Consider the following 26,276-nt stretch of genomic DNA (forward strand, 5'->3'; position numbering starts at 1 on the left):
TTCACATTCAGGGACCTTGAATGTTCATATTGCTGGAACTGTCACTAACTGGAATAGCACAGTCAATGTGGCAAGAGGAAGGGGATGGAGTGAGTTGTGCATTAGTTCTTAGAGCTGCTGCTCAGAAGTGATATGCATTTCAATAGCCAAAGCAAATCTCATGCCCCAGCTAACTTCAAAGAGGCAGGGAGGAACAATCCCACCAAGTGCTCAGAAGAACGAGGCCCAGAGTCATCTGGGAATGGCACTAATCATGGTCTTACCTTGTGTCATGGGGCCATTTTCTCATGGTACAGTTCATGTTTTATCTGCCCTTCTATGACATAGCCTCCTTGGTTTCAGAATGAGGGCTGTGTTTTCTGCCCTCCTTTCCCTACAATGATCAGCATAGATCCTCAGTACATGTTTCACTGAATAGAGGACTATGCCAAGTGGTTTCTCCCCAATGCTAGGGAGCATTTTAGGTTTTAAGTCCCAGGATTTGCTTTTATATGACGAAAAGTCTTAGGTAGAATGACTTCCCTGGTGGCGCAGTGGTTAAGACTCCACGTTCCCAATGCAGGCGGCCCAGGTTCGATCCCTGGTCAGGGAACTAGATCCCACGTGCATGCTGCAACTGAGTTCGCATGCCACAACAAGGAGCCTGCGTGCTTCAACTAAGACTTGGTACAACCAAATAAATTAAGAAAAAAGAAAGTCTTAGGTAGCATTTACGTAATGCAGAACCAAGGTGAGGTCTCTGAAAGACCTTACTGTCTCCTGCTGTCTTTTTGCTTGAGCCATATGGAAATCTAGACTGCGGACTCGGTGCATCAAGAGAAGTGCTCCTTTGAAATGTCACTTCCTTTTCTAAAGAACCGTTGCCAAAGGCCAGGATTAATTTCTAATTTTCAGTTGAAGATCACCTGCTGGGTAGTCTGAAGTCGTATTATCAACATCTTATTTGCTTTTTCTTTTCTAATTATGTAAGACATTTATATTTGTTATGGAAAAGTTAGCAAATATAGATGGACAAAAAGAAAAAAAAAACCATAAAAGGGAAAATTACCCCAAAGAAAAACATCTTATTTCTCATCTTGAGTTAATATCTTTTAAACAAAACACCATATACTCTTTCATTGCTGTAGTGAACGTTTCTTACAACACTGATCAATTAACATACTGTGTTATAGTTTCTGTCACTACACTGTAAATTTACAGACAGTAAATTTACATCATAAGCTTGGCCTGATGTTTTCAAAGAAATTCCTTTTTATTAAACAACTTTTAAACAATACATAACAACTGTCTTTCTCTGACTTAGAATTACAAATCCCAGATGCAAGCATGGCTTTTTAAAAGTCACGAAAACAATCTTTAAGTAAACAAAAAGAAGTGGGTTGCAAGGAAGCGGTTCCATGAGTCTGTGGCTTGATGTGCTCCAGGGATGAGAGAGGCATTACTAAAAAATCAAGATGCTCTGAAAGAAATGGGCAAAGGGGCGTCTCCTCTCTTGTTGGGGGCCCTTGACAGGGTGCCAAGGTTGGAAAATGAGTAACTTTACTGCTGTCAGAGCCATTGGAGGAGCCCGAGACGCGGGAGTCCGTGTTCCAGGCATCCACTGCCTTTGGTCTATTTGATCAGCAACCTCAAACTGTAAGTCAGAGAGCTGGCTGGCCGCGGGGAGACGAGGTGCTGGTGGGCGTTCCCTCTGATCTGATGCCATGATGCTTTTCTCCCATGGCCACCCTTGGATCAGAACCTCAGTGGGTAAATGGTGTGATCTTTCTGGGAAACTGGATCCCTGTTCTCTCAGGGCCTCTTCTCTCCTCCCGGCCAGTGGGGAGAATTTACTGCCTTCAATTCCTTTTAAAGAGGACACGTTGTGGGCTGGATTCGGGGGTACTAGCCTCACTGCGTAGACATGGCACGTTGAGACTGATTAAATCAACACAGAAATGGTATATGAAATGAAATGAAAATGTAAGCTGAGGGGCCTGGGTAAGATGACAACCAATATTTGTTTAATGCATTATAAGATAGTGTCATTATGACTGTTATTAACTCCGTCTTCTAGACAAGGAAACTGAGGCAAGCACAGGTTAAGACTCTTGCCCCAAATTACATGAAAATGATTTCTCAGTTTCCTTGGAGCTCAGTATTACATGGTGAATGGTCTACGTTTTCTTTCCTATAAACTCAACTAATGCTATTTCCTGCCTTTGTCTCCCTCAAGGCCTGTATTTTCACCTCCACACCTTCTGTCTCCCCATAGTGCTTTGAGTATGCCATGAGTGTGAGTATCTGGGCCCCTTTGTTAGTATGTTGTCCTTTCCCATTCTCACGACTCTTTATTTGCTTAGATTCTATCTTTTTCTCAGCCTTCCCTGGTCCGTCCAGCCCACAGAGATCTCTGTTACCCGAAAAGCTCCTCTGGCATTTGTTAGCTGTAGTACTTCTTTAGGGCTTACCGAGTGCCTAGTAGTGGAAGTTATCTTTGTATGAGTTTATGTGCCAAACCCAAATCTACACTGTAAACTCCTACAAGGCAGAACAGCCTTGCGTACAGCAAGCTTCAATGAACATTAGCGCTTTATCTCATACTTTATGATGTCCTTTTCCTCCTAGATAAATACACGTAGAGTACTGTAGATTCTGTAACCTCTGAAAGGAATGGCCATATGATTAACATCATTATTCATGTTGACGTAGTCCATTCAGGAAGCAATCAGAGGAGACGCTAAATTGAAAACCTGAAGCTTGGGAAATACTTATCCTAGCTTCATGTTATTTAGTATTTCTTCAATAACTGAAAAGGATTTATGGATTTAACGGCATATACCAAGATTTGTAACTCCTGTACACTTTATTTTGTGGCATGTGCTTAAGCATCAGTGAATTGAAATCACGGACCAGAAAATCAAGCAACATATACTGTTCTGTTTCCTCGAAGTCAGGCTTCTCCCCTGGAGTTGAGGCCCTATTGAATGCTAACTCTATGTCCATTTCATCAAAGCCTTCTTCAATCCTTTTTTAGAGTCAGAAATAAAGATCTGGATAAAACCCAACTATCTGCAACTTAATCCTGTTGATTTCAAAACCCTTAGCACAAAAGGAAAATAAGGCTAAGTAACTTAAGGCACATGCATTCTGCATATGTTTTCTCCAAAGATACAGGGTCTCGGGTCTTAAAAGACTTAAGCCTGAAGTTTGCAACTTTGATAATAAAGGCTGTTTTGTGTTTCAACAGCATCTGATGTTTAAAGATTAATCTGTCTCTAAATCCATCCTGAGGAGAGCCCAGATGTAGTAAATAGAGATGATTCAACCAACTTTATGGGGAAGGATTGGAATTTTGCCTCAAATCCTACCCTTCGGAGACAAAAATCTCCAGTTTGGCAACATACATTGATAAAAATAAGTGAATAATTTCTAAATCTCCATTTCCCTTTGGTTTGTAAAGACAGTCTTAAAATTAGTTAATTGCCAATAGGCAGATGATTAAAAGGCGCTGCAAGGGTTTGAATTAATGAGTTGAAAGGCAGCAAGAGGTAGGAACAGAGCCTGAAAAGAAAGGACAGATAGTGAATATTTTTCTGAAGAATACATAGCTGGTTTTTTTTTTTTTTTTTGGTTTTCTTCCTTCAAACATACCAGTTCACAGGATAATCATCATCACAGCCGTTTACATTTACATAATGCTTTACCACTCGCTTTCACAGATTTTTATTCCCACTTGATCAGAGGGTGCCTGCTTTGTGCTGAGTGCCTAATCTTGAAATAAATCATTTACTATATGAGGATTTAAACAGGTCTTTTGGATAAAAAGTGCATTACATATTTATGAGCACTGATTTCAAGAATCATTTTGAAAGAACTATTGATGTTGCTTTATATTAGAAATCTGAACTTAATCCCATTTGATTCATCCTTGGTTTTATTTTCCAGAGGTTCCAAATCATGTTTGTAAATCCCTCAGGGTCCATTTCCTCTGTGTAAGAGGAAAAACGTTTAGGTGCATGTCAGGAGTTTACGAACCTTCTGCCACTAGTCTCATTATATTGGGAAAATCAATTTTCTGAAATGAAAACGGCAGTCCATTTTTCGAGGCAATCATGATGATGATAATGATGCTAATAAAATGTAGGGGTTCTAATTCAGTACAGCAGGAGAGAGGAGATTATAGTCTGTTAAAACAGTCCTTTGATGTCTACTGTGAAGAGGGATTCCAGAAATGGTTCTCACTTTTATCATGCATTATTCCTTGAGTGTCCTTGATTTATTTTTTTATTTAGAGGTTGTTTATAAGGGTTACTGCCACTAAACTAGTTGTTTCCTTCATGATCAAATCCCCAAGAATCTAGGAGAAAAGACAATTGCATGTCATTGGAATTATTTTTTAAGCCCCTGGGAAGAGAAAGAAAAAATAGTATAATCATTGTTTACTGACTGCTACAATTCAACTCCACTCAAAGATTTTGCTTTTTTAAGTTAAAAAAAAAATTACTAGGGGAAGGCTTTTTTTTTTTTTTCTCTTTAAAGAAACAAGAGGGAAAAAAAAAAAAAAAGAAAAAATGAAAGCAGGGGCCGCTTTGCAAGGCTACTGGTGCCTGAGTAGAATTGTTAACTGGTTCCCTCTCTCTGTGCTGGGCTGTCTGTATTCACTGTATCACAAGCTTGAAGCCAGACCTCATTTGACTGAGCCAAAAAATGGTCCTTTTGTTGCTGTTTTTTTCCCTAGTGTCATCTCTCATGGTTGCCTGGGCAACCAGTGTGTATCCTTTCAGCATAGGTTACTGGGCCCCAGGAAGGAAGTGCTCCAGTGCTGGCCTGCTATTTTTATAGAACCGTTACATAATACAATCTATTAAAACTTCCTCTTGGTGTTTTATTGCACAAAGGGGAAATTAAGTTTGATGACTCCTAGATGTTGGACGGAGGATGTCAGGTGACTTGGACTGTTTGGCTCGGGCCACATAGCAACAATATTCCTATATTCAATTCAAGGAGAACCAATATACAAGCATGCCCTTGGCAATGATCGCCTGCCTGCGGATCACTGGAGGCAACTGAGCCCTCAGCTGCTCGAGGGTGCGAGTTTTGTCAAAGTGCACAATGCTCCCTCTCTGGTAGGATGGCAGCGGACAATGAAACCCTATTCACAGCTAAGGGCAATGGGAATTTTAAGGTGTAGCACATATGGTTTTAATAGGCGGGATGATTACTGGAAAAGAGAATTGGATTGAAAGGCAGAGGACCAGGATTCTCTTCCCAGAACTGCCCCTTCGGCATTGCGGGAATGCTGTGCGCGCACCGCTGTTCCCCCACGGTCGGGTGTGCCGCTGGGTCACTCTGAAGTGGTCCCAGGCAGGGGCATCAGGAGCGAGAAGGCGCAATGGCTCACTGGCTTTTTGGTGGAGAGCACTGAAGGCCACAGAGCCCTTTTGCGTTGGCAACACAACTTCAGGGATTCTCCACTTGCTACAGGACCAATAGGGTGTGCAAGCTCTTACCTCTTCCCCCTACCCCACCTTACTTAGGGGTTACAGTTGACTACCTGTCTGAATTAAACCAGGTCCAAGTGTACAGTGGGCTCAGAAGACCTGTCCTGACCTTTCCATTCCTGGAGCAGAAATGAACCCTTTAACCCCCGGGAGAGACTTATGGCCACAAGTGACCTGAGATTGAGGTTCCTAGGACTAGAGAGGGTCTGAGCTGGGTACTTTCTCCTGTCTCTTCAAAATCTTCCTCTGCGGCTTTCTTCACTCCCATCACCTCAACTAAAACTTGAGGCGCCTGACTCTTAACTCGGTGTCTCCAGCCTGCTTTCCTTCCGGGCTCATCTGTCCTGTATTCCCAGCTGCCTGATGGAGATCTTTTTCTGGCTGTCTCACTTTACCTTGGGCTCAACATAGCTAAGGTGAAACACAAATCTTTTGTTTCCCAGCCCAGGACCCTTGCTGTCCCCTGGTTTCCGTGAATAGCTGATTTCAGAGAATGTGAAATGTTGCTGATCATCTAGTCCAATCTTTTCATTAATTAGATGAGGCTGAAGAGGTTAAGTGACTTGTTCAAGGTTACCCAGGGAGTTGAGAACGGAGGGAAGACCTCTGTGTGCTGGATCCCCACTCCCTGGCACCCAGGCTTGATGTCTCTAGGAACTTTGCACCCTCTTCCCTCACCAGGTCTTATCAGTCTTTCTTTCATGATCTCTCATAATCCAGTCTTTATTTCCCATTTCCACACCTGCCACCATCACTGAGGTTCTTATTTGCCTCAAACTTAGACTATTTTAGTTTCCTAATGGGTTGCTGCCTTTAATCTCTACCCCTTGAGTCAATATTGTATTTGACCTCTGGAAAAACCTCACAACTTTATCATGTCACTTTATTATGCAGACACTTTTGCTTGTTTACATTCAAGCCTGAATTTAACTCTCCATAAGCTGACCCTCCCACCCCCAACTTGCATTTGTAGCTTTATCATCCATCCCAATCAGTGGCCCTCTGTTCAGGAAGGTTTATTTTATTGGCCATCCTGTTTTTCCACAGGTCAGAGATTCATGGACTGTTTTCCTTTTTTCTTTTTCTTTTTGCCGTACGCGGGCCTCTCACTGTTGTGGCCTCTCCTGTTGCGGAGCACAGGCACCGGATGCGCAGGCTCAGCGGCCATGGCTCACGGGCCCAGCCGCTCTGCGGCATGTGGGATCTTCCCGGACCGGGGCACGAACCCGTGTTCCCTGCATCGGCAGGCGGACTCTCAACCACTGCACCACCAGGGAAGCCCTGTTTTCCTTTTTTCATGTTATTGCTTCAGACAGGATGATTTCTGATGAAGTATTCCCAACCCTATTCTCTAGGGCTTCCGGAAAATTGAAAAGGATACGGAGTTGATAGAATCGTAATGAATATTTTGCTCAAAACTTCAGTCCCTCATTCAGAACACTTCACTGAGTGTCTCTATTATGCTCAAGCAATAACCAAGCAAGATACAGCCCCTGCTGCGTGGGAGCTTATTAAGAGCAGAAGGCAGGCGTTACATAAAAATTACATAGCCATTAACTACATGATTACACAAAGAACTAATTTATCACAAATGTTTTAAGGGCTCTGGACCCTAAGTGAGAGTGCATGAGAGCAAAGAATGGCGGGGGGTGGAGGGAGGTGAGGGCAGGGCAGCCTGGGATTTAATATAGTCTGAGAGGCAAAGGAGAATTTTCTGAGGAAGTGACAAGAGGGGTTGGAGAAGCCAAGGGAGTGGTAAGGGGGAAGGAAAGGTCTACCCAGGCTGAGGGAACAGGGTGGTGAAAGCCTCTAGAAGCAAGGATCTAGATGCTGTGCAGCACCTGACTAAAAGGCTGCAAGGCTGAGCCCTGAGACTCTGGGGGAAATTATACTGTATATACAAAAAGTTTTGGGAAGCCCCCCATGATAGCACTCCATCTCTCTGTAGGCTTTACAGTCTATAATAAGTCAAATTCTTTTGTTTTTAGGGGAATCCTTCCATGTGGTAAAATTTCTACTCAGAAATTTATAATTTATAAATTTCTACAAATAATTGTGCATCAGTAACAGTGTTTACTTTCTTTGTTTTAAAGATATAATGATTTAGGGGATTGGGTTGAGCTTTCCTCAAACCCCTGGCTTGGGCAGTGAAGTTACATTTCTTATGGTTTCTTATCCTAGGAATTTGACCTTATTTTTCCTTTGGGAAGAAGTTTCTTTAAAAGTGTAAACTCAGTTTCATTAACTAGCTGGTTCACTCTGGAACAGTGGACTCGGGGAACTTCTAATTGTTTAACTTATATTCATTAAAATAAGCAAACATGGCCCCTTAGATAAGGTGATGAAAGCAACCTTTTATTTCTATAAATTCAACTGAGTAATAGAAGAAAGTATAAGATACAGGAAAGGTAGGGTTTTAAAACTTGAAGATATTATTTAACATTTTTTTTCTTAAAAACTTTGACCTAAAAAAGCTGCTCTGTGTAGAAGGGGAAAATAATAGAGCTGGAATGCTGTACGTGACTCTGTTCTATTAATGTAAACAGGAAGGATGGAGAACATTTTCATTTTTTCTTTCCCTTTGGCAAGCTCTCAGCTCAGCTTCCTATGGGTGGAAATGGGCAATAAATAGCAGGGTATCCAGTGGCCTCTTTCTAGACCTCCTGGTTACTAGCATTGGCAAGAACTTCACTCCCCTTTTCTTTCTTCTTATTTTTAGAGTGTTGACTTTTTTCTTTCTCAGGGTTGAGAGTAAGGCAAGGGCCTGTCATTATCAGAGAGTGAGGTGAACCACAGAGACTGGTTTCCCAGGAATCGGCACCCAGCTGCCAACCTGGTGGGTCAGAGTCATCATCATTAGTACCGCGGGTGGTTTTCCTGTGAAAGTGAGACTTCCTTTAAATCACACACACACACACACACACACACACACACACACACACACGAGTGGTATGCATCCCCCCCCACCCCTCCATCTGTTAATCTGAGAAAATATACCTCTTGTCCTATGCTCTTCTGCAAAGAATTCTCTCTGAGTTGAACTGTAAGCAAAATGCTAAGTAATTTCTGAAGATGAGAAATCATTACATTTTTTTTTCTTGTGTTTCATGGTGATCCACCAAATACTTTTCTGTGGTTTTGACTAAAGGACAGGATTTCCCTTCTGCTAATGAGAAGAAAAAATAACCTCTGGTTTTAAAAAGGCTTTGGAATTCTTGAAAGAAATTGTTGCAGTATTGGACATTTCAGCCAGCCTAAGCTATTGGGGGAGCTCAAAGGTGGGAAACAACAAGAATAATAATAGTTTTCTGGTTGATGACAGTTAACCTTTAACAGTCTTTAGGTGTAATCCGGTTACACTTAAATATAGTGTTGCTATAAGGATATACCAAAAATATGGTAGAGTTACAATTCTTTGTTCTCATTGGAAGAAAAGAGAACTTTATCTTTGTGGGGTACTTCTTCATTTGGGGGCAGGTGCTTTGTTTTCAGGCAAACTGGGCAGAATCCACTCATCCATTTTTTTTTCAAGTTAAAATGCAACAGTCCTTTTGCAATGACCTTGGATTCTGTAACTAGATGTGCACCTATAGGGCCTGGCATCTTGAGCTTGATCATTCTCATCTCCTGGCTGGAGGGTCATTGCTTCCTCAGTTATGTCTCCCAGCTGCTAGTTCAGTCTTATGAGGTATTTGAACATCATCTGAGAAGCTGCAGTAGAGAGCTGTGAAATAATTAAATATTTGATGTTTTGGTGGGCCTAGAGGTGAAGAATGTGTTTTCCTGTCCAGGTAAGAACATGATCGTTTCACATGGAGGTGACAGGATATGTTGCCTCTGCCTTCTGGGGGCTGGGAGTTGTAGTTTAATGGGCGTCTGGTATTATGTTTTAAAATACCACTGTCGGGCTTCCCTGGTGGCACAGTGGCTGAGAGTCCGTCTGCCGATGCAGGGGACACGGGTTCGTGCCCCGGTCCGGGAAGATCCCACATGCCGCGGAGCGGCTGGGCCCGTGAGCCATGGTCGCTGAGCCTGCGTGTCTGGAGCCTGTGCTCTGCAACGGGAGAGGCCACAACAGTGAGAGGCACGCGTACCGCAAAAAAAAAAAAAAAAAAAAAATACCTGGGTCTCTTTTGTCTTCGAGAAAGTACCAAGCAATCTCCACACTTTCTTATTTATAATGTCATCTCATTAAGAAAGAAAAAAGCATATTTATCTCCCTCCTAAGAGTAAGCTCATGGAATGCATGTATACATTTTATACCTACATATTTCCCTACTATCCACCCTTCATACCCCCAGCCCTTACAATCTGCCATTTGACAGAAATCCCTTATACCATCGTCATCTTTTGTCTGTGCCCAAAGTTTTTGCTTCTGATTTTACCTTTCGAAATGTTAATCACTTCTGGCCTAACATTAGTGATGGCAGAGTTTCTTATTTATCCTCACATGTTACTGATTTCTTTCTCTCTTCAAACTGTGAGTATCCCTGGCCATCCTCTTTGTTTTCTACCCTAGGAAATACAACGTCTGACACGGCTTCAAGTCATCTGCCATGTCTCGGTGACTCATAAATCCATATATGCAGCTCTTACTGTAACAGACATATATCCAGAGTAATACACTGTTATCGGAAACCTCGCCATTTGGATCTCTCAAAACCTTTGGTTGTACCACGCAACCAAAGTAGATGAAAAACGGTCAAAGAACTATTTTATATGATTCAACCTAATAGTTATGTCCCGAAACTGAAGTTATTGCTTTCTCCCAACCTTCATTTCCTCCAGCCAGCCTCTTACTCCCATTGCAGTTCTGGATGCTTGGTGGTTTGTTACATTGGAGACACGGGTAGCAGCAGAACTCTCTTCAATCTGTCTCTCTGTTCCTCCTCTGTTTCCCCTGCAAGCAAGAAGGCTTATAGCTGTTCTCTGGTTTTTTCCTTCTTCCTAACCACGTTATCCCTGGAATGCCATAAGGAAGTTTGCACACCCCTTTGTATAACCTGATTTATGTCCAGGAGCGCTGATTCTTGGGTAATATGGGTTTGTTTCTTGTCACTTTTTTGGAGGGCCCTTTGTATCTCTTGTTCGAAGTTAAAAATACTTGTGATTAGATGCAAGGTTCTTTCTTGCTCAGTGTTTCAGCATAGGTCTACTACTCTACCCTGGGTCTATTATTTTAGCATAATAAACCACAGTTAAATTTCAGTAAGCTTCAGTTTTCTAATCTGTAAATTGAGACTAATAATATTAACAGTCTCATAAGGTAGTGGCTGAATTAATTTAATACATACAAATCACTTAGAACAGTGCATGGGACATAGTAAGCCCTTTTAAAATGTAAATTATGCTGAAAAAAATGAGAAGATTCATTATCACGTGATGGGGTCAAATTTCTTTTGCTGTTTTCTATATTTCTGCAAAAACAAAACCTAACAAAACCACACTCAAAATCCACAGCTTTTAAAGGAGTTATGTTTAGTTCTGGGTCTGTAAAAGAGCTTTTGGTTAATTCTTACTTGTCTTGATTCAATTTCATCCACCTTAACTGTAGTGCTTTTTAATGAGGGTTAAAAAAAAAAAGCTAAAAAAAAAATCATGTACCCTTTAGGAGGTATTTAATATCAAATGTTCTATTAAAGGGTTGCTATGAAGAAAATCTTTTGGTAAAGGTGATTCTCAAACTTTAGTTTGCTGAAATGGCCTAAGAAATATAGTAAGGAATTTGCGCTGCGGTAATATCTTTGAAGTCTAGTCGCCTGCCTTTAATTTTGCAGTAAGCGCCTAATCTCATTAGATTTCATACACTCAGTGTTTGCACTTGCACAAAAGCTGTCCAAACAAAGCCAAAATGTTGACACCACCGTCCTCTGATGGCATTTAGAATGAATATATTAAACACACTTGCACTAGCCTTGCATTAAGCTAAGAAATAAATTTTGAACTTTGAACTCAGCAGGATAAAAAAGCTTTACTTGATAGCTGAGCAATTGTGTTGTGGCATGGTAGAGGGAATTCATTGTGTTGTTCAGAGTCCAAACTTGCAAACATTCTCTACATACAGTAGGCACTGCACAAGTAAAGAATGAAAGTAAGGAACAGTCCTCAAATCCTGTTGTTAGGGACCTAAATGGAAAGTAAAGTGGGCTGGTGGATTTGCTTTGAAAATCACTGAATAAACTTTGATTAAATTCACTTCAGAGAAGGATTCAAAATGAAAGAATATCTTTTAGTTAGTGTGTGAGAGTATGTCTATTCAATTCACCTTGCTAATTTACACGTTTAGAAATTTTCTTTAAAAATCTGGCAATCTTATCTTTTTATTGAACATTTGGAAGCTGACGACGGTAAAGAGGGTTCAAATAAGACTTGTTTGTCCCTTTAAATAGAATGAAGATAGCAGCAAGGCTGGAATTAAGAATTAACTAAATCTAATGCCCGGGGGTATTTAATGGTTTCTAACTAGATAGTACCTAAAAGAAATAGATTTCCCCATAAAACATGTATAAATGTTTATAAACCTATGTACCTGGAACATGGCCATCAATCAGGAAGCAGGTGCCCGCAATGTTTGATCAAGGAAAATAGTTACCATAAAGTTCACATATTAAAATTTTTGCCTGTTCCTAACTAAGAATCTCATAGTTGCTTAGTCCAATTGCTTTCACTCTTACTTGACACGGTTTTTTGCTTGGGTATTTGCTTTTGGCGTATATTAAGGGCTTTTTAAAAGAAACACTTTTTGAAATGTATTATACTAGCAACTGTCAGAATACCATTGAAGATGGTATCTATTCTATCTTACATCATCCTTATTATGAACACCATGAGAAAAATTCTCTTCGGTCTTCATGTCAAGAGTGGTAGCATTTTTTTGGGCTTCCCTGGTGGCGCAGTGGTTGAGAGTCTGCCTGCCGATGCAGGGGACACGGGTTCGTGCCCCGGTCCGGGAAGATCCCACATGCTGCAGAGCGGCTGGGCCCGTGAGCCATGGCCGCTGAGCCTGCGCGTCCGGAGCCTGTGCTCCGCAACGGGAGAGGCCACAACAGTGAGAGGCCCACGTACCGCAAAAAAAAAAAAAAAAAAGAGTGGTAGCATTTTTTTAATATAGCTGGCTTGTTTTTACTTTCTGATGGTTGTAAACCTGTAACTAATTGATCACCTTTCCATCCTTGCTTTTGCTTGCAGGAAGCTTAGAACTCTACTTGCTACCTAGTGCCAGCAACTGTAAGGCAATCTGTGCATGTTACTGACTCTTGGCTTTATTATTTGCCTATTCTTATTTTCCTTTTGTTCAAATTCCCTCAAAAATCATTACATTTTTCATTGCATAATTTAAAAAAGCTGTCACAAATCCTTTGTAGAAAGAGATATGTATACACACATTCATAAATTCACTAGTACATTAGTACATTCACAGATTCATGCTTGTGACATCAATGGTTTTCAAAACCACAGCAAATTAGAAGCTGGAAGTTAGAAGGTGAGGGATGACTGCTAGGGAAAGAACAGTAAGAATGTCGATTGATAAGCTCCATTGAGGACACCAGAAAACTGTGACAAGAGACAGGTATGGGAACTCAAAAACACAACTGCCCAAGACCATGCAAGGTAGGGCTGAAATACCCCGTGTGTCTCTCTAATCCAAGAATTGGTAATATGCTGCAATGCTGCATATTTTGTTATAAAATGACCTCAGTAATAAGATAAGATTGTAGTATATTCCACATACTTTGTCTAACAAGGCAGTGTTCTGCTTCCTATCCTTTAAAAAGATGTACCTAAAAGAATTGGGTCTCCTTCAAGGACTGAACTTCAGTTATTGAGAAAACAGAGTCAGCCAAAAACCTTTCTTCTCAGTGAGGTTGACTTAAGGTGTTCTTATAAAATCACCACATGCGAAATATCTATTGCACGACCAGGTTTGAAATTAGTACTTTATTTCTAAACAAACCACTGCAACCAGCATATTCAAGAAGCTGGTCTGCTCTGTTGCATCACCTGAACTGACCTGTCAAGGACAGCCTGGGCTCATTGAGGGTGAGAATATGAGAATGATCACCCATGAAGGGGAAGTTTAGTTACAAGCGCTGAGAGGGAATTTGATTCAGATGTAAGTTGGATAATAGCAAGCTAATGTCTCTTTGACTCCACTACCTTTGCTTTTCATAAGATGCCAGAAGGTCCTTAGCTCCCTGGCTTGCAAAGGGGAGGGTGGGTTGCAGTGAGAGACAAAGATATTTGATTCTCCTTGTAAATGAAAAAAGGCAGTAGAGCTCTTTCCTGAGCTCACGTGGTACAGTGTTTAAAAGGATGGACTCTGGAGCAGAATTCTTGGGTTTAAATCTTGGTTCCACTACTTACTTGCTACTTAACTTCTCTGTGTCTCTAAAGCTCTGTGTCAACGGCTTCAAAATGGGGCCAGTAATATCCCATTACGGAAAGGGTTGTCGTGAGAGTTACTATAAATAATAAATAAAGTGCTTAAAACAGCACCTCACTGTGTTCAGTATATTATATGCTATATAAATGCAAATATTAAAAATGACGGTTAGTTAATTATTAAATAATACTAAATATTATTGTTGAAGTCAGAAGAAGGGAGAAATTTATTCCACTTCTAAGGCAGAATAAATTGCCCCTTTCTCTTCACATTACATTAAATTTTCTCTTCACATTACAGTTGCAAATGTTTGTGAATGTCTTTATTTTATTCTATTTACATGCCACTGAAAACACTTAAAAGACAGTGAAGTGTGGAGGCATGGATTTGAGTCTTGGCAGAAAAAGGTTTTGGGGCTATTAAGAATAATTCCATGTAGTAAACCATAGATCTTACTTTTTAAAAAGTTTATTTTGAATGTGGCTTTAATCTCATTTTAAAAGTAACAGAACCATGATCCAAAAATTTTTCTGTTCTTTACTCAGTTCAATCACGTGAACAAAACCACCACTGTGGAATAAACTATATGGTGTATTTCCATCCAGCCTCTTTTGTGTATGAGCATGTATGGGTTTGTGTATGTGTTAGTAACAGTGACTCGCAAACTACTCTTTCCTGCCATTCTTAATGGACGTTTGCTTAACCATGTTCTAAATATTCCTATAAGCATTTCCTAATATGTTGACTATATTCTACCTCTTCACTGAAATAGAAGTAAAATCATTTGTAAATCTGAATATCTTAATAGATTAAATAGAAGTAAAATCATAGAAGTAAATAGAAGTAAAATCATTTGTAAATCTGAATATCTTAATAGATTACTTGCAACATCAACTGAATGGGCGAGTTTGTATTCTGTCTTTTCATTTAATATTATTTATAAGAATTTTCCATGTAATTATGTGTTTTAGAAATTGTTATTTTGAAAGTATTTCAAGCACACACACACACACAGAAGAGGAAAATATAATTAACCCTGCACACCTCTCACCCAGATTAAACAATTATCCACATTTTGTCACAATTGCTTCATCTCTCTCTTTTCTCTCTCTCTGGTGGAAGCATCTTAAAGCAAATCCCAGACATTGTGATATTTTGCCATTTCATCCATAAACATTTCAACATGGGTCTCCCAAATAATTTTCCACGTCACCGTAACCACAATACCTTTATCAAAATGAACAAAACTAACATCTAATTCAGGCCATATTCAAATTTCCCCCAAAGACTCAGATAGGTCATTCTAAATTGGTTTGTAGCTTTCAGAATCCAATAAAATCCACACATTGCATATGGTTGTGTGTCTCTTAAATGTTTTTAATCTAAAACTGTGTCATCCAAAATGGTAGCCACTGACCACAAGTGGCTTTTAAATTTTAAATTAATTAACATTAACTGACATTAAGACATTCAGATCATAAGTCACACTGGCCACATTTCAAGTGCTCGGTAGTTACACACGTCTAGCGATTGCCATATGAGAACATTTCCATCATTGCAGAGAGTTCTGTTGGACATTGGGCTCTAGAAGATGAACCTTTACCCTGCTTACTCCAGGATCACTGAATTATTGAAGAAATTGGGTCAATTTTTGATAATTCTGGATTGCCTACTTATGGACAGTTTAAGTTGTTCCTCACAACTGGTATTTCCTGTAAATTGGAAATTTTGTCTAAAAGCTTGATTAAAGTTCAACAATTTGTTTTGGGGGGGCAGGAGTATTTCATACTTACTTCAGAAGTACTTCATACTTCTGTATACTTCAATAATCATGATTTTATGGTCACTTTTTATTTCATTGAGTGTATATACAACAATATTATACTTAAGTTGTCTTTTATTATTGCATACTTAATTAGTTTCCATTTAAAACTTTATATATAGTATTGTCTTAACTATTTCTATGAACAGAGGTTTTTCTATATTTCTGTATCTTAAGGTATTTCTTTAAGATAAATGACCAAAAAAGGACATTCTATATTAAAGCTAATAGTAGTTTTATGGTTCTGGATATATGCTATTTAATTAATTTTCAAAGGAATTGTCCCAACTGATGCTGCCCCCAGTAATATGTGGGTGCTAGTTTTACCACATCTTCACCAGCATTGAGTGTTATCACGGAAATGATCATAGTTTTTTCAATTTAATAGTGCCCTGTGATTTGAATCTGTCTTTTCTCCAGTCCTTCTTATTCCCTCATGTCTTGGGCAGGCTCACAGCAATGAAGCCCTTCTTCCAACAGGGTACAGTTTTCAACATCTTAGATTTGAAGGCAGGATGCACCAGGAGACTTTGCCCTGGGCCCTTCCTGCCTAGATCCTTTGGGCTAATAATCCCTTTTCTCTCTTTATGATTCATTCTGAGCAGGCTTAGTGGTTAATCTTCTATTTCCAGTTTTATGATCTGTTCCTCCCCCTAGCCTAGATCTGAAACATCCTTTCCTTCAACAATTCAAATGTCTTGCTATTCATTTTCCCCTTTGGTTCAGAAAGCTTTAGTTGTCAATTCTATTCCCTTGTCAGCAACAATTTTTTATTCTTACTGGCTTAGTCAGGCCGTCTGCCCTGGCTTTCTTTATAAGTGTTTTTGTGTAGAATTTTTGCCTCCTAGGAAGCCCACTGTAGCATAACATAATTAAGTGACAATATATGAGGTGCCAGGGCTTTACAAGCAGTTAATGACTGGTTGGAAGATTTATAAAGCAAGAGGTGAAATCAAAGAGAACCAAACGCTCAAGTTCTATATAAATAAAAAAATAATGTGGTTTTAATTGTTGTTTAACAGATATTTGAAAAGAAGTATGTGAAGACATGCATATTAAGAAATCTTGACATGCAGTTGTGCGTCCACTAACACAACTCCACCTGCACCTTGTATTTCCTTTTCCAGCCGCCCATATTCGCCTGCTTCCCACAACCTTCTTCTTCAGCATTTGCTTTCCAGTCTACTGACCTCTGGCCCTCCTTGGATTCTTCATTGCTCCCTCTTACATTTTCAGTAAAAATAAAACGAGTGTGACTGAGGTCAGAATCTGGCTCTTTATACAAAGCTGCACATGCAAGATGCGAACCAGTGAGGAAAATGTGTATCATGGGAAAGTTAAAATTACAATGGGAAACTTAACTTTGGAATTTCCTGCCTGATCTGTCTCTTAAGTTAATGTTTTAATTCGATGTCCTTATTTGGCTTTAAATGAAAAGTTAGAGCTGAGATAGAAAAGAACAAATCAACAAACAAACAAAAAATACCTATATGCAACTTATTACAGCTGTGATGAAGACCACACAACAGCACATAACTTTCCAATGGTTGTACTGTTTACAAAGTCTTATAACATCGACCAGACTATATGACTGAATACTTATAAAAATTGTGCTACATATGTACAAAGTGATTTTTGGATTCCTGATAGCTGTGTCCTATGATACCTTTTTCAAATCTTATTTTCTACTTTTTCAGGACCTCAGAAACAAACATGTGGAAAGTTCTGCTTAAAGAATGTTACGCTATGCACAGAGCAAATATCAATCCAAAAAAATATCCCCACCCCACCCCAAATAAACTTAAAGTGGTTGAACATCTCATACTAGGTTGGAAAAAGGGTTTAGTGATTATATAATCATCTGTTTCCTTCTAAAGGAATCATCTGGCACAAAATTACAAATTGTAAATACGTGGTGAGTGAAAATGCAATCAGAGTTATTGGAAGATGTGCAACTCACCTATACTATTCTAGCATTCATGCTTTTCTATTTTTGGTGATGAGATTTTAGAGTAATCAACTCAGAAATAAAAACTAAGATTTTGAGAACTTTTCACATTTTCTCTCAGAAGGTTAGGAAAGCCAAGTCTTTGACAGTTGGGTGAGGGAACTGGGGTCTGTGACTTTCAAAACTGTAATTAATTGTGTTTAGTCTTTAGGCCTGTTATTGGCATAACTTCCAGGGCTTTTACGGCTCAAAGGCTGTTTTCAAGATGGTGTTCCATCAGGCTCCATTTTCCTTTCCTTTCCAAAAACTTCTGAGAATCCGTTGTGAAGTACCAGGAAGCCTGACTGCTAAGACAGATGTGGGTCATTCTGGTATTCATCTTTGCAGATGTTTCTGGCTCTGCAGAAACGGGGGTTCTGAGGGATTTGTTCATGGTCGCTAACTCTACTAGTGATTTACTGAGAAATCAAAATCCCACTTTTCTAATGTATAAGTGGAGGCACATCTGACCTTGGGGCAAGGTCTTGCCTCATAGTAGGTGAGGATAGAGCTGGAGCCAAAACACTGGGGTGTCTTTTGGGAGAATTTCTGTTAACCTATTACAGCCTAAAATTTACCCCTCTCACCATAGACGTTCTATATACTGAAGAAGTAGGGAAAATCCTCTAGAAGCAGAAGCACCTTATAGTTTGTGTTGAGGATGTTGACACTTTCCTAGTATGAATCAGTCTATTTTTTTTTCAGGTATTGAGTCATGAAAGTTCCCTCCTATTCCAACATTGCCTTATCAGAAGCACACAGACAACTGAGCACTGACACTGCCCTACTGAGACTGGATTGGATGGGTCAAGGGCAAGGGATCAGTGGTGCAGTGTGGTGAGGGCAGCAACCAGGGCAGAGGGCTGCATAGACATTGGTGTCATGGTGCCACCTCCTTGGGAATTCCCAAAGACTCAGATGGGCATGGGCTTAAATTTTACTACTTGGAAGTACAACTGTTGATCCTGAAGAGTTAGAGGGTTAAGGGATTCTTTCCTTCTTTCCTTTTTTCCTCCCTCCCTCCTTTCTTTCTTTCTTTCTTCCTTCCTTCCTTCCTTTCTTCCTTCCTTCCTTCCTTCCTTCCTTCCTTCCTTCCTTCCTTTCTCTCTCTCTCTCTCTCTTTCTTTCTTTCTCTCCACACTTCCAGCTTTATTAAGGTATACTTGACAAATAAAATTGTAAGATATATAAAATGTATAATGTGATGATATATGTACACATTTTGAAGGGATTCCCCAATATTGAGTTAATTAACACATCCGTCACCTCACATATTTACCTCCTCCCTGTTTTTGCTGGTGAGAACATTTAAGTTCTACAGTCTTAACAAATTGTAGTTATACAATACAGTGTTATCAACTGTAGTCACCATATTATACATTAGCTCTTCAGACCTTACCTTAAAACTGGACGTTTATACCAGGTTACCAATATATCCCTATTTCCACCCCCCCAGTCCCTGGCAACCACTTTTCTACTCTCTGTTTCTATGAGTTTTTTTAAAGATTCCACATAGAAATGATACCATGAAGTATTTGTCTTTATCTGTCTGGCTTATTTCACTTAACATAATGTTCTCCAGTTTCAACCATTTTGTTGAAAATCACAGAATTTTCTTTTTAAAGACTGAATAATGTGATATATATATATATATATATATATATATATATATATATAATATTTTCTTGATCAATTCATCTGTTGGTGGACATTTCTTGCTTCCATAACTTGGCTATTGTGAATAATAATGCTGTTATAAACATGGAAGTACAGATATATCTTTGAGATAATGGTCTTGTTTCCTTTGGTTAAATACCCAGAAGTGGGATTACTGGATCATATGGTAGTTCAAGTTTCAATTTCTTGAGGAACCTTCATACTGTTCTCCATAGTGGCTGTATCAGTTTACCTTCCCACCAGCAGTGCACGTGTTCCCTTTTCTCCACATCCTCGCCAACATTTGTTTACTCTTGTCTTAGGCGATAATTGTTGAACAGGTCCCTCCTGGGGCCTGCAAGCTAGAGCACCCAGAGGACATTTGGATTTTATATTTTTGGTAGAGATTTATCAGCCTCCAACTCAGCCATGCAAAAAGACAGAAAAAAAAAAAAGAAAAAGGAAAGAAGGAAGGAAGAAAGGAAGAAAAGAAGGAAGGAAGAAAGGAAGGAGAGAAAAGGAGTAATATTAATTTTCTGTAACTTAATCTAGTCTCTTTGGGGCCTTTATTCTGAATGGTAGATCTGGTTTATTTCTGGTAAACTGTCAGTTCAATGATATTCAGGCATTCCAGGGGCAAGCACGGTCCAGGTGTCCTTTCTGTCTTTATTCCTGTGCAAGGACACTAGTGGGGAGCAGACTTCCGTCCACAGCCTTCTTCTGTCCTCCGTGGGCACCCGCTGACCTCTATTGTGCTCCTTTCCACTTTTGTTCATCACCCTCCTTATGGAGCTTGTTTCCGCCAGCTTCCCTGAAGTTAGGCACACATTTCCTCTTTCTTTAGATCCCCCTCAAACTTGTCTGAGGTTTTCATTACCCCTGTCTCCTGGGGACACAGCATCGGGTGGGATGAAGTGATATTTTCTGTCTTCAAGATTCACCAGTGCTGTTCACTCATTTACTCAGGCCACGATCTTCGAATTCACCCTCTAATCCTCTCTTATACCCCTCAGCAATCGCATCAACAGCTCCTGTCTTTTTCATAAATTGTATATGATTTTTATTGTGTTTCCCTCATTGTATGTAAGCTCCATGGAAGCAGATAACTTTTTAACTTACTGCTATAGCCCCAGAAGTATGGTGTATGTGCAAAAAAAACTGTTGAATGAATGCCTGAACAAATCTATTACACTTATAATTTGTTCCCTTTTGTTATTGTAAACTACTTTGTGTGGACATCTTTGCAGCTTTTTATTAGTATCCAATTTTGCTAGGTGTCAACTCCTAGAAAGAGAATTACTAGATTAAAATATGTGCATATTGAAAAAGTTGATGTATATTGACAAATTTCCTTCAAAAAGTTTACATCGAATTATACTTCTATTAATAGTACATGGAAATGCTAATCTTTTTGGTTTCTCGGAAATGTCCTGATTCTGTTAGATTCTGGGTGAACCGGGATCATATTACTCACGTGGAATATAAGGGAAACTTCATTGTTGCATCCTAGTTAAAAATAAAATAAAAAATAAAACAATTACTCCTCCCAAAATAGAACTTCATCACATCACTTCTGGAGACTGCCTCCAAGTGACCCCATACTTCTGTGCATCCATTAGTTTTGGACAAGCTTTTGTAGAGCTTTATTCACTCAATCCCTTGTGCTTGAAAAAAAACCAACAATAAATAATAAGGATATATGTACTTTGCTGTAAGAAAGCTTGATATATGAGAGTCTTAATGCTTAACTTTTGGTGAAAGAGAATAATTATCTTATAAGGAGTTCCTGCACGTAGTAACATGCGTCTTAAGGGAAAGAATAAGTTTATAGACAATGTTTTAATTGTAATGTGTATAATGGGGTGAGACTGGCCCTTGTGCTATGTGTGGGAGCTTTCCTTCCAGGATAGTAAAACATAATTTGTTTTGTAATGGGACAGAAGCATTCTAAGTCATCCTCTTGTGTCTTGCTGTGCAGATTTATGTACTTTTGGCTAATAAATATGTCCATATAAACAAATGGATGCTTTCCGTTTTCCGTGCCTGTAGCTCTTGAAGAGAACACCTCTGTCTCTAGCTCATGAGCCCTCAAACCTTTGAAACAAATGCCAACATACCACTTTCCTCTGTGTGCTTTACTGCGTTTTCTAAAAGTATGAAAAACAGCAACTTCAGCTCGAAGTGTACGTGTGTATATATATTTGTGTTTGTAAGATTTGGGTTGGAAAGGCTGAAGATTCCAAACAAAACTACAGCACTTCAATTGCATTTTATGGATTAAGTGGTATCTGTTAGTGACGGTATTGGAAACACCTAATCATTGTCATGTTGGTTGCCTACAAATGTCCAGACATTTTCCTGGTTATGTCTGACCATGGAATATTTCAGCATTCAACCAACTTGCACCAGCACCTATTCATATACTGTCAAATTAATAGTTCTTGAAAGAAAAAACAGGTTATGTAGCTCTCACTTACCTTTTTTGGCTTGTACATGGGTTTTCATAGAGTGCAATGGAAATACCGTGAACAAGGATTATCTCTTCGGGCTTAGGTGTAAACACTAGAGCTTACTATAATAACTCGGATCATGCCCCATCCTAGGAGCAGGGGTTATTTCCTTGAGACACTTGAGTGGATGGATCAGTTGCTAAGCAACTTGCATTCTTATGGGGCCAGGCTGGGGAACAAAAGGGTGCCAGGTGGTCATACAGAGAAGGAAAATGACAAAGACACATGGAAAAATAAAGCCTCCATCTGGGAACTGTAGTGCATAACCGTTTAGAAATTTGGAATATGTTCCCCCTTAATAATTCATTTCAACAGCTATTCATCAATGGTTATATCTTTAATATCCATGCCTATCTCTCCGTCCATCTACCACCCATCCATTCATCCACCCTGGCAGACTGATTTTGAGATTAGAAATTACAAGTAGTAAGTTGAATTGTATATCTTATATTATTAACTACTTTGCCAATAATTATTCTTCATAATTATTTCTTATTCATTCACACAATTTCCTCTGTTCCTTCCCCCCGTATGTCTTTTACACTTTTACTTTTCATCTCCTTGTCACGTGCTTTCTCTTTTTTTTCTCTCAGGACTGATTTTATAGATGGGACCATTGCTTCACTGCTAACGGATACTTAGATACTTAACTAAGATAGAAATACAGATTCCTAGGGAAGATTGTCAGAGCAGCCTCACGTCTCCACACTTTACAAGACCTCTTTCCTAGACATTTATGTGCTGAAACTTAGCATCCTGACGTCCAAATGGAAAACAACGGTAACAGTCTAAAATATCAGAGGTTACGACACACAATCATACAAGAAATCAGCTTTACCTATTTAAAATGTAAGTCACTTCTATCTGTTCAAATACTCTATAAAAGTATGCCTTTTCTCATTATAGAAACTGAACTAAAGGAAAACCACGCGTTCTTTCTTTTTGCGAGATCTGCCAGCGTTATACCAGATTGCACTCCTCAGGCTTTGTTTTTTTGTTTTTTTGATAGGCTAGGACTGTAACACCAAGAATCCAGTTGTCCTCAAGAATTTCAGAAAAAAAGTGCAGTCTAGTTTGGGAACATATCTGAAGGAAGAAGGAAACTATTGTTTATTTAGTACTTATCGTATGCCTGGCATTGTGCTAGCAATTTCTTGGTAGATTTAAAAAATTAATCTACAGAAATCTTTGTATTGTGGGTATTATTATCCGCATTTAAAAATATGTGATCAAGTCTTGAAGAGGTTAAACAACTTGCACAAGGCCACTCAGTTTCCGAAAACCAGGGTTTCTGCTATGCTACTGAGGAAGTGTTTCCTCTTTAGATGCAAGTAAACCAATGAAACAAGTTTAATGGGATAATACAGTGCCAGTGCTTGTTTGATTGCTAATTTTTCTAAGGGGTTGTATGTGCGGGGGAGGGGAGAGGGGCACAGGCATGTCTGTAGCAGCTGGGGAAAGCGGAGGGGAGATGTGAACGTTCTGGACTATCGGGATCCGATCTCACTTCTCCTTTTGTCTTAGGTCGTCCGTTTACACTGACGTAGCATTCCCTATCTTAACTTTTCCTCTTCACCAGGTTTTTGTCCTTTTCATCCTTTTCTCCTTTTCTTGCCCTTTGGCCATTGTCTGCTCCTTTAACTACTGTAGTGGATATAGCTCATGCGTCACTGGAAACTGCTGGCTCTCTTGTATTTTCGTTTGTGTTCCACCCTCCCTGGCCTGTGTGTGCATTGGCTGCTAAGAAGCCACACCTGCAGCTCTCTTTAGAAGACTGCCACAAAGCCTCCACTTCAAGAGAGCAGAGGTGTCCAGAAGCTTACACTGACCCTCTTCCTCCTGCCCCCAGTGGCATTTAACCAGTGACTGACTGATGTAGGAATATGACAGGCCAGCCCCCTTGCCTCCCATCTGGATACATCAGTCATAATTTTCCACTTGAAAGCTCTCCTGTTAGACTAGTCCAAGGCTGGGATTTTGCCTGCAATTACACATCTCCTCCACTTCTTCCGTTTCTTCATTCTACTTCTGCCAGTCCCCTTGCAGTTCTTTCTGAGGGCACTTTAACTTTTTTATTTTTATTTTTTTTTACAATTTTTAAAGGCTACTTTCCATTTGCAGCTATTACAAAATATTGGCTATATTCCCCGTGTTGTACAGTACATCCTTGAGCCTATGTTACACCCAATAATTTGTACCCTTCACCCCCCACCCCTATATTGCACCCACCCGCTACCCCGCCACTGGTAACCACTAGTTTGTTCTCTATATCTGTGAGTCTGCTTCTTTTATGTTATATTTGCTAGTTTGTTGTACTTTTTAGATTCCACATATGACATCATGCAGCATTTGTCTTTATTTGTCTGACTTATTTTACCCAGCATAATGTCCTCCAAGTCCATTCACGTTGCTGCAAATGGCAGAATTTCATTCTTTTTTGTAGCTGAGCAGTATTCCATTTTATATATATATATATATATATATATATATATATAATGTATATCTTATATTATTAACTACTTTGCCAATAATTATTCTTCATAATTATTTCTTGTATACATATATATACATATATATACCACATATACATATATATACCACATCTTCTATATCCATTCATCTGTTGATGGACACTTAAGTGTTTTCCATGTCTTGGCAATTGTAAATAATGCTGCTGTATACATTGGGGTGCATGTATCTTTTTGAATTGGCGTTTTTGTTTTTTTTCAGGTATATACCCAGGAGTGGAAACTGAGGGTACTTTCTTAATAAGTTATTTGCTCATGAATGTTTGTCTCACATTCTGGGGAATACACACATTTTACACGGCTGATGGATAGAGGATTTGATAAGACACTGTCCTTGGGAAACCTGAACACTCTCATGCCTTGTCTGTCACAGTGAGGGAGAATAGAGGTCAGGTGGTCAATGGAACCAACTCAAATTGGGTCCAGTGGGCCTCTGGGCTCATCTGGTAGTCATTTTCCAATTTCCTGACTGAATAATCAGGGTGGACATATTTAGCATCTGGTAGAAGACCCACGTTGGTTCCCTAATCTGTGGAGTAAGAGCTATTGTAGTAGCAAAGACCAAGTGGAGGTCACGCAGGCCAAGATGGTAAATCAAAAATAATTCTGTCCCCCAACTCCTGTGTGAATTGGCAGCGATTAGCACCATCCTCGAAGACTTAATGAAACCAGCATAGATGGGCAACCCCATTCTATCCCCATTTAACACATCATTTTCCTTCCTGCATATATCAGATGAATCACGGCAGGTGGCTGTGGACTAGAAGAAACGTAACCTAGTGGCATCCCCAGTGTGGCTGCTATGCTGCATGTGGTATTTTTCCTAGAACAGATTACCGCTGCTTCTCATTTGTAGTATGCGGCTGTTGAACAGGAAAACGTTTTCTTTCCAATACCTGTTATGAATGAGGATCAGAGACAGTTCGCCAGGGTGGACAATGGGGTATATTCACAGGCTTGCCCTAGGCCCAAGTTAACTCTCCTGCTCTGTCACAATGTAGCTTGAAGGGACCTTGATCTTCTGGTCATTCCACAAAATACCACTTTGGTCCTGTATACTGGTGACGGCAGTTAATCATACCTAAGCAGGAAGTGGCAAGTACTTGGGATGCCCTGGGAAGACACATGTACTCCAGAGATTGAGAGAAACTCTACAAAGATTCAGGAGCCTGTCATTCCAGTAAAGGTTTTAAGGCTCCACCAGTTTGGGACATGCTAGGACTTTACTTCACAAGCAAAAGAAGTGCAGCAATGGGCCCATGTTCGTGGAATTCCTTGGTCTTACCATGTTCTCTGCCATCCTGTAGCAGCTGGTTTGAAAGAATGGTGAAATGGCCTTTTGAAGACTCTGTTACAGCATCAACTAGGTGGAAGTACCTTTCAGGTTTGGGGCAAGGTCCTCCAGAAGGCTGTATAAGCTCCGAATCGGTGTCCAGTATATGTTGCTGTTTCTCCAATAGGCAGGATTCACAGGTCCAGGAATCAAGGAGTGGAAATGGGAGTGGTACCACTTACAACTATATCTAGTGACCCACTAGCAAAATTTTTGCCTCCTGTTTCTGCAACTGTATGCTCTGCTGGCCTAAAGTTCTTAGCTCCAGAGGGAGGAATGATTCCACCAGGAGACACAACAATGGTTCCATTGAACTGTAAGTTAAGATCGCTGCCCAGCCACTGTGGGCTCCCGATGCCTCTGAATCAACAGACAAAGAAGGGAGTTACTGTGCTGGCTGGGGTGATTGATCCTGATTACCAAGAGGAAATTGGACTACTACTCCACAGTGAAGGTAAGGAAGAGTGTGTCTGGGATACAGGAGATCCCTTAGGACATCTCTTAGTATTACCGTGCCTAGTGATTAAGGTCAATGGAAAAATACAACGACCCGACCCAGGCAGGACTACCAAGA

At 39.9% G+C, this 26,276-nt stretch overlaps 1 long non-coding RNA gene across 1 annotated transcript in view; it reads left to right on the plus strand.

The window, feature by feature from the left end:
* Positions 1-22,668, plus strand: part of LOC132426151 (uncharacterized) — a 66,678-nt gene extending 44,010 nt beyond the window's left edge. Inside the window, exon 3 of the long non-coding RNA XR_009519615.1 lies at positions 22,435-22,668. This is a non-coding gene — a long non-coding RNA (uncharacterized lncRNA). The remainder of the gene's footprint in view (positions 1-22,434) is intronic.
* The last annotated feature ends 3,608 nt before the right edge of the window (positions 22,669-26,276 follow it).

Source organism: Delphinus delphis, chromosome 5 (genome assembly GCF_949987515.2).
Source record: "Delphinus delphis chromosome 5, mDelDel1.2, whole genome shotgun sequence".
Classification (NCBI taxonomy): domain Eukaryota; kingdom Metazoa; phylum Chordata; class Mammalia; order Artiodactyla; family Delphinidae; genus Delphinus; species Delphinus delphis.